Genomic DNA, 8336 nt, shown 5'->3' with positions numbered 1-8336 from the left:
ATTAGAAATGTTATTACTAATTATTGAGTGATCATGCAAAAGTCTTATAATTTGCTGGGGTTAAAGAAGTGATTCTTAAGCAGAGTCCGGAATTTAAATATCTGGGGACTTTTTTTTTTTTTTTTTACAATTATTGTGATTTAACAAAACAGGAAACTGTTTGAGCTTTGCTTCTTTTTTGATATATGATTTTAGTTGTTCATGTATAACATTTCCTTAAATTACAGGAAGCCACATGTTGGAAAAAGGATCCATCTTTAAACTCTGTCTGTGTTATGGTGTAGTTTTTCATTGGCTTGGGAAGGAGCTCTCTGGTGGCCTGCAAGCAGAATTGAGAAAAGAAAACTTTCAAGATGGATTAGTCTGAAGGAGGCATGTGGATTTAGTGTTCTAAATCTCATGTACCATCTGTATAAATGAGCTAGGGAAGTCAAGTGAATAAATTTGTCTTCTATTTTATATGCATATCACCAGACCTTATGAATAAGGCAACCTAAAATTTTGGGGGGGTATTCTAGCAATACAAAGCTTTGTGTGTGCTTCATTCAGACTACATGAACAACAATTAATAAGAAAACACTACATCTAGTAACTGCTCACCCCAGGCATTACAGAGGAGGTGGGGTGAGGCAAGAAAAAAGATCCCGGGATTGGGAATCTCAAGAATGGAATTCTAGTTCTTCAAGATATGTGTGACTTCGGGCAAATAGCTTACAGTCTCTGAGCCTTATTTTTTCCATCTTTACTTACAATAGCAACTCTGCCTCGTCTGCCTTGCTTATAGGGCTGAGTAGACTGTAAAGACATATCCAAACATAAGGCATTATTTTTCCTTGGATGCAAGAATTCTTATCTATAAGTGGATATGAGGGAAAATGAAATTGATATAATATTTATTTCTTTTTTTTGTAGAGACAGAGTCTTACTTTATGGCCCTCGGTAGAGTGCCGTGGCCTCACACAGCTCACAGCAACCTCCAACTCCTGGGCTTAGGCGATTCTCTTGCCTCAGCCTCCCGAGCAGCTGGGACTACAGGCGCCCGCCACAACGCCCGGCTATTTTTTGGTTGCAGTTCAGCCGGGGTCGGGTTTGAACCCGCCACCCTCGGTATACCTGTTCGTTTTACCTGTTCACCACGCAGCTGTTCCACTTTCATTCATTTTATCTTCTTTTTTTTTTTTGTAGAGACAGAATCTCACTTTTTTTTTTTTTTTTGTAGAGACAGTTTCACCTTATGGCCCTAGGTAGAGTGCCATGGCATCACACAGCTCACAGCAACCTCCAACTCCTGGGCTTAGGTGATTCTCTTGCCTCAGCCTCCCGAGCAGCTGGGACTACAGGCGCCCGCCACAACGCCCGGCTATTTTTTGGTTGCAGTTTGGCCAGGGCCGGGTTTGAACCTGCCACTCTCGGTATATGGAGCTGGTGCCTTACCGACTGAGCCACAGGCGCCGCCCAGTATTTATTTCTTTATGATGTTAAATCCACAGGAGCATGGCACTGTAAAGGGCCTAAAATTAGCACTTGGTGGCATACTTTACTGAGGGCCTACTTTTTGAAAAACACTAGACATAAATGATTAATGAAGTCTTTCCTGGCCACTCCATCCTAAATTGCAAACCTTCTGTCTCAATCTTCTTTCTGGGTCATTTTCTTCTATTTCACTTACCACTATTTTATATTCTATGCAGTTTACAAATTTATGTGTTTATTGCTATCTCCTCCCATCAGGATGTAGACCCCTTAATGACAGATTTTGTTTCTGACCAGGTGCAGTGGCTCATGCCTGTAATCCCAGCCCTCTGGGAGGGCTAGGCGGATGGATCTCTTGGGCTCAGGAGTTTGAGACCAGCCTGAGCAAGAGTGAGACCCTCTCTAGTAAAAATAGAAAAACTAGCTGGATGTTGTGGCAGGTGCCAATAGTCCCAGCTACTCAGGAGCTGAGGCAAGAGGATCACTTGAGCCCAAGAATTTGAGGTTGTTGTGAACAATGATGATGCCACAGCTTTCTACCCAGGGGGACAGAATAAGACTCTGTCTCAAAAAAATAAAAAAGAAAAAAAAAAGATTTTGTTTCTATTGTTGTTTTATTTATTTATTTTTTGAACTTTGTATCCCAGTATCTAGAATCATTATTAGCACATATCAAGTACTCCATGGACATTTGTTCAATAAACAAAGAAGCCACTGCTCTCAAGAAGCATGCAAGCCAGGAAGCAGGCACTCGTGTTGTGTGGTGTTAACTGCAGTACAGTGAGGTCAGTACTGTAATAGGAAGGGCATCTAAATCTGCAGGAAAATGCAAGGGCAGAGCGAAGTCCCTGGGTAGAGTGCTCACAGAAACCTCAAACTCCTGGACTCAGAGATTCTCTTGCCTCAGCCTCCCAAGTAGCTGGGACTAAAGGTGCTTGCTATGACACTCAGCTAGTTTTTAGTAGAGATGGGGTCTCACTCTAGCTCAGGCTGATCTCAAACTTTTGGCGTTAGTCAAGTCTGAGTGGCATGAGGAAGTTCAGGAAGACATCATGGAGAAAGTCTTGGGCAGTCAACAAGAGAACTTCTTCTACCTGGAAGAGCTCGGCAAAAAGAAGCAAGAGTTAACATTTGTTTACACAGGGCACACCTGTAATGTAGGGGGAACATTTAAAGACTTACTTATGAATTGTTAACATTGTCAAACATGTAAATCAGGCAACTAAAATTCTACTTTTTTAATTTTTGGTGAGGTGCTGGTGGCTCATGCCTGTAATCCCAGCACTCTGGGAGGCCAAGGCGAGAGGATCCTCTGAGGTCAAGAGTTGGAGACCAGCCTGAGCAAGAGGGAGACACTGTCTATACTAAAAATAGAAAAACTAGCCAGGCATGGTGGCAGGTGCCTATAGCGTCAGCTACTCGAGAGGCTGAGGCAGGAGGATCTCTTGAGCCCAGGAGTTTGAGGTTGCTGTGAGCCATAGCATTCTACCTAGGGCAACAGAGTGAGAATATCTCAAAAAAAAAAAGTATATGACACCAAAGGTACAGGCAAAAAAAGAAAAAGCCAGCGGTACCCGTAGCTCAGCAGCTAGGGCGCCAGCCACATACACCTGAGCTGGCGGATTTGGACCCAGTCTGGGCCTGCCAAACAACAGTGACAACTACAACAGAAAAAAATAGCTGGGCATTTTGGTGGGTGCCATTAGTCCCAGCTACTCGGGAGGCTGAGGCAAGAGAATCACCTAATCCCAAGAGTTTGAGGTTACTGTGAGTTGTGATGCCACGGCACTCTACTGAGGGCCACATAGAATGGACGGCGCCTGTGGCTCAGTCGGTAAGGCACTGGCCCCATATACTGAGGGTGACGGGTTCAAACCCGGCCCTGGCCAAACTGCAACCAAAAAATAGCCGGGCGTTGTGGCGGGCGCCTGTAGTCCCAGCTGCTCAGGAGGCTGAGGCAAGAGAATCGCTTAAGCCCAGGAGCTGGAGGTTGCTGTGAGCTGTGTGAGGCCACGGCACTCTATCGAGGGCCATAAAGTGAGACCCTGTCTCTACAAAAAGAAAAAAGAAAAATCACGTAAATCAGGCAAGTAATCTTTCCCCTCAACTTGTAAAGAGGTCGAGTGACTAAAATCAACTATGTTTTCATCCAGAGGCTTGTTGGACTTCATGTGACAAAACCCATTATTTGTCTGTTTGGACTTCAGACAAAAAAACAGTAGGTCTTTGTAGAGGCAGCCTGTTCTCTGTGAGAGCATGCCTAGTTGCTCTGGGCTTTGTTTTTTTTTTTTTTTGTAGAGACAGAGTCTCACTTTATGGCCCTCGGTAGAGTGCCGTGGCCTCACACAGCTCACAGCAACCTCCAACTCCTGGGCTTAAGCGATTCTCTTGCCTCAGCCTCCCGAGTAGCTGGGACTATAGGCGCCCGCCACAACGCCCGGCTATTTTTTTTTTGGTTTTGCAGTTTGGCCGGGGCGGGTTTGAACCCGCCACCCTCGGCATATGGGGCCGGCGCCCTACCGACTGAGCCACAGGCGCCGCCCCGCTCTGGGCTTTGTTAATCATATTTTGGGGCTGTCTCTGCTTACCCTTGTGGGTTTAACTTTAGGTTGTTCCAATGAATAAATATGCCTCCCGCACATACTCATTTGTAGAAATAGTATTGCAGTAGAGACAGTTTAAAAAAGGTGACCGCATAGTTGGACTTAGGGTCTATAGACCAAGGTCATGAGGAACTAGTGTTTTTAGTTAGATAAACAACTTGATGATAAACTTTTCTGGTTTATCATTTTGAAGACAGACTTGGAAGATTGATAAAATAGCATTATAGATAGTTTCCTAACAGGTGGCATGAGATACTACCCAATGCATATTACGATGTTGACTACTGCAAGTGACTCGTATAAGTGGACTCATACAGTGCTTGTCCTTTTGTGACTGATTTCTTTCTCTTAGCAGGATGTCTCCAGTTTTCATCCGTGTTGTGGCATGTCATTCCTTCTTTCCTTTGAAGGCTGGATAATTCTGGATTGTATGTCTGTACCACATTTTGCTTATCTATTCATCCATCAATAGACACTTGGGTTGCTTGCATATTTTAGCTATTGTGAATAATGTTGCTGTGAACATGGTATGCAAATATCTCTTCTAAACCTTATTTTCAGTTCTTTTGGGCATATACCCAGAAGTGGAATTGCTGGATCATATGGTAATTCTATTTTTAATTTTTGTTTTTTTTTTTGAGACAGTCTTACTCTGTCACCCTTGGTAGAGTGCTGTGGCATTATAGCTCACAGCAACCTCTAACTTCTGGGCTCAAGAGATGCTCCTGTCCTAGCCTCCTGAGTAGCTGGGACTATAGGCGTCTGCCACCACTCCCAGCTAGTTTTTCTACTTTTAGGGGAGACAGGGTCTCGCTTTTGCTTAGGCTGGCACCAAACTCCTGAGTTCAAGGTATCCTCTTGTTTCAACCTCCCAGAGTGTTAGGATTACAGGTTTTAGATACCATGCCTGGCCTCTATTTGTATTTTTTTGAGGAATTGCCATCCATTCTGTTTTCCACAATGACTGTACTATTTTGTATCTTACTAACTGTGCGTAAGAGTTCTACACATCCTTGTCAACACTTGTTATTTTCTGGGGTTTCTTTTTGATAGTTGATAGTATCAATCCTAATGGACATGTAATGGTTTCTATTGTGGCTTTGATTTGCATTTCTCTAATGATTACTGATATTGAGCATCCTTTTGTGTGCTTTTTGGCTATTTGTATATCTTCTTTGGGAATATGTCTATTCAAGCCTTTTGCCTATTTTTGAATGGGGTTGTTTGGTTTTTGTTGTTGAGTTCTAGGAATTCTTTATGTATTCTATAAATCAGTCCTTTATCAGGTGCTTTGCAAATATTTTCTCCCATTCTGTGGGTTGCATTTTTGTCTGATGATGATATCTTTTGATGCACAAATTTTAAAAATTTCATTGTCAACCTTTTCTGGCTTTTTCTTTTGTTGCCGGTACCTTAGGTGTCATATACTTGGTATGTTTAATTTCTAAAAAGCGTTTTGTTACATCTGAGTAGGAAGCCTTCAACCCAAATCTTGTCAAGTCCTTAATTGGACCTTCATCAGTTATAAAATACATGCCAGGCATTGAGGATACAACTGTGAACAAAACAGAACAATGAGCAACAATGAAGTAAAACAGAAAATGTCTGTTACCCTCATAGAGTTTACATTCTACTAACTCTTAACTTCATATAACTGTAAGTCGATCTAATAAAACACAGTTTTAAAAGAAGAGAATTCCAAAGTCAAAATTCTTAAACTTTTCTTTTTTTTTGAATATTAAATATCTTTATTTAAAGATTCTGGAAAATGAGTTACTTTTAACTGATATACATGCTTTTAAATATGAAGATCTCAATTGCTAGACATGCAGATTAGTTAATAAGAATGAACTTGTTCTAGCATGTAGGGGCTCCATGCATCTTGCTAGAATATGTTTCCTCCCACATGAAAACTTTCCCTGTCACCTCCAATACTTTCATATTAAGTTGCCATTTATACCTCATTATGATAAATATGCCAAAAACAGCTTATACACTGACAGATGCTTGTGCCATGAATTTATGGTGCTCGCTTCATCAGCACATATACTAAAATTGGAACGATACAGAGAAGATTAGCATGGCCCCTGCCCAAGGATGACACACAAATTCGTGAAGCGTTCCATATATATTTTTTTTTTTTCACTTTTTTTTTTTTTTTTTTGTAGAGACGGAGTCTCACTGTACCGCCCTCGGTAGAGTGCCGGGGCGTCACATGGCTCACAGCAACCTCCAACTCTTGGGCTTACGCGATTCTCTTGCCTCAGCCTCCCGAGTAGCTGGGACTACAGGCACCCGCCACAACACCCGGCTATTTTTTTTTTTTTTTTTTTTTGTAGAGACAGAGTCTCACTGTACCGCCCTCGGGTAGAGTGCCGTGGCGTTACACGGCTCACAGCAACCTCTTAACTCTTGGGCTTACGCGATTCTCTTGCCTCAGCCTCCCGAGCAGCTGGGACTACAGGCGCCCGCCACAACGCCCGGCTATTTTTTGGTTGCAGTTTGGCCGGGGCTGGGTTTGAACCCGCCACCCTCGGCATATGGGGCTGGCGCCCTACTCACTGAGCCACAGGCGCCGCCCCAACACCCGGCTATTTTTTGTTGCAGTTTGGCCGGGGCTGGGTTTGAACCCGCCACCCTTGGCATATGGGGCCGGCGCCCTACTCACGGAGCCACAGGCGCCGCCTAGCGTTCCATATATATATATATTTTTTTATTGTTGGGGATTCATTGAGGGTACAATAAGCCAGGTTACTGCGTTCCATATTTTTAAAGAAAAAAAAAGAATTTATGCAGTGACTCACGCCTGTAACCCTAGCACTCTGGGAGGCTGAGGCAGGTGGATCACTCTAGGTGTTCAAGACCAGCCTGGGCAAGAGCAAGACCATATCTCTAAAAACAGCCAGAAGCTGTGGCAGGTACCTGTAGTCCCAGCTACTCAGAGGCTGAGGCAAGAGGATTACTAAAGCCCAAGAGTTGGAGGTTGCTATGAGCTGTGACACCACAGCAATCTACTGAAGGACAACAAAGTGAAACTGTCAAAAAAAAAAAAAAAAAGGAGATTCTTACCAGCTCTACTGTGGGCTTTTCCTCCAACTGGCCTGTTAAACCACGACATCAAATCTCAAGAGATAGGTGACTTTTAGTCACCTTGCCTAAAAGTTACACACATGGCTTCTTGTTCAGAGCTACTAATACATAATGGAACTTGAAGTACTATCAAACCCATTTCTTCATCTGTAAAATGGGAGAATAGAATATACCAAATATGTGAGAATTGAATGAAGAGATGAACATGAAGCATCTGTTACACTGCCCTGTCACTACCAGCACTGTCTCATTTCTTTAACTCTATGTCAGTGCATGGACACAGGGTTGCTACAAAGTTAATAAAACTACAGAAGGTGCCAAAAAGCATATCCACATTTTAAGAAAAGCGAAAACTACTAAAATTGTAATATTGAATATATACCCATCACAAAAGATAATTAATACAAGTCACGTGACTCTTGCAATTACAAGAGGTGCTCAAAGTGGTTACCACCAACGTCCAGACACTTCTGATTTCGGAGAACGACTGCCTGAGCCACGCTGACCAAAGTGTCTGCTTCTATCGCTGCACACACTCTTTCAATTTTTTCCCCAAGTTCCACCAGTGTAGCTGGTTTTCTATGGTACACTGCATCCTGTAAGGTGCCCCACAGGTAGAAGTCAAAGGGTGTTAAGTCAGGAGACGTGGGGGAAGCTCAACCACACCTCTGCATCCTACCTATTGTTCTGGCAAGTTCTCATGGAGGTAAGCTCTCACATCTGGGTGGAAGTGCAGTGGGGTACCATCTTGTTGGAAGTAAAAGGTATCATCCCCCAAAAGTGTCCGAATTGCAGGCAAAATGGATGTACGTAGCATGTCTAGGTACACTGGACCAGTAACAGGACCTTCAAAAAAGAATGGTCCAATGAGTCCCCTCAGTGACAGTCCACACCAGACATTGAGGCCCAGTAAATGGACATCTTTTTCCACACGTGGAATTTCTGGAGCCCAATACACACAATTATGTCGGCTGACTGTTCCATTTAGTTTCAACTGTGCTTCATCAGACCAAACCATTTTCCCCACAAACTCCTCATCCACGTGCACTGAACCATGTTTTGGAACCGCTCACAGCATTGCACCCTTCGATCGGGGTCGTCTTCGTTCAGTGAATGTAACAATCTGGGGACAACTTACCACTTTGCTGTCTTCAGAACGCCTCCTATGCT

General features: G+C 43.3%; 1 non-coding gene across 1 annotated transcript; it reads left to right on the top strand.

Moving 5' to 3' along the window:
- Nucleotides 1–6101: 6101 nt before the first annotated feature.
- Nucleotides 6102–6208, top strand: LOC128592143 (U6 spliceosomal RNA). The gene has a single exon (XR_008381781.1). It is a non-coding gene; the product is annotated as a U6 spliceosomal RNA (small nuclear RNA).
- Nucleotides 6209–8336: the final 2128 nt, after the last annotated feature.

This window comes from Nycticebus coucang, chromosome 1 (genome assembly GCF_027406575.1).
Source record: "Nycticebus coucang isolate mNycCou1 chromosome 1, mNycCou1.pri, whole genome shotgun sequence".
Taxonomy (NCBI): Eukaryota; Metazoa; Chordata; class Mammalia; order Primates; family Lorisidae; genus Nycticebus; species Nycticebus coucang.
This window is presented reverse-complemented; position numbering and strand designations above follow the sequence as displayed.